This window comes from Erinaceus europaeus, chromosome 9 (genome assembly GCF_950295315.1).
Source record: "Erinaceus europaeus chromosome 9, mEriEur2.1, whole genome shotgun sequence".
In the NCBI taxonomy this organism is placed as follows: domain Eukaryota; kingdom Metazoa; phylum Chordata; class Mammalia; order Eulipotyphla; family Erinaceidae; genus Erinaceus; species Erinaceus europaeus.
This window is the reverse complement of record NC_080170.1, coordinates 72,360,715-72,361,614: the sequence shown is the minus strand read 5'-3', so window position 1 is coordinate 72,361,614 and position 900 is coordinate 72,360,715.

Genomic DNA, 900 nt, shown 5'->3' with positions numbered 1-900 from the left:
CAGCACTGAGGGCCCAGCCCAGGCCAGAGTCCACTAGCAGCCCCCAGCTCCTCCACATCAGGGGCCTCCCCACTGGATGCTGCAGTGGACAGAACCCTCCCTACTAGACAGAGAGGTGGACAGGAACTCCCCACTGGATGCTGCAGTGGACAGAAACTCCCCGATGGACACTGAGGAGGACAAGAACTCACACTGGATTCTGCTGTGGACAGAAACTCCTCAATGGATTCTGCAGTGAACAGGACCCTCCCCACTGGACAGTGAGGTGGACAGGGACTCCTCACTGGATGGTGCAGTGGACAGAAATTTCCCGATGGACACTGAAGTGGACAGGAACTCCCACTGGATGATGCAGTGGACAGAAATTCCCCAATGGATGCTGCAATGGACAGGACCATCCCCATTGGACAGTGAGGTGGACAGGAACTGGCACTGGATGCTACTGGGGACAGAAACTCCCCACTGGACACTGAGGTGGACAGCAACTCCCTTCTGGATGCTGCAGTGGACAGAAACAACCCACTGGGCCCCAGAGTGGACAGGGCCCTCTCTACTGGAAGCTGAGTATACAGCACCCTGCCTGCCCACTGGGCTCTGGGGTGGACACAGCACTTCTCCAGACCACAGGACACAGGTATCCCCACTTGTCTCAGGCAGCACTGGGACTACCATGTGCCCTCCCGCCTTGTTCTGGACTGGACACTGCGCACAGGTCACTCAGACTCGGGCTTCAGGCTGGAAGTGCGCTTGGTGGGCAGCACCCAAGAACTTGGGGTGCTTCAGGGAGGAGGGAGCAGTCAGCCACCAGGGACCCAGTGCAGCGCAGGGCTGGAGGTGGCGTTCACAGCCTGGACCCTGCAGGACACTCACAGGGCTGGACACCATTCACTCTCACCTGCA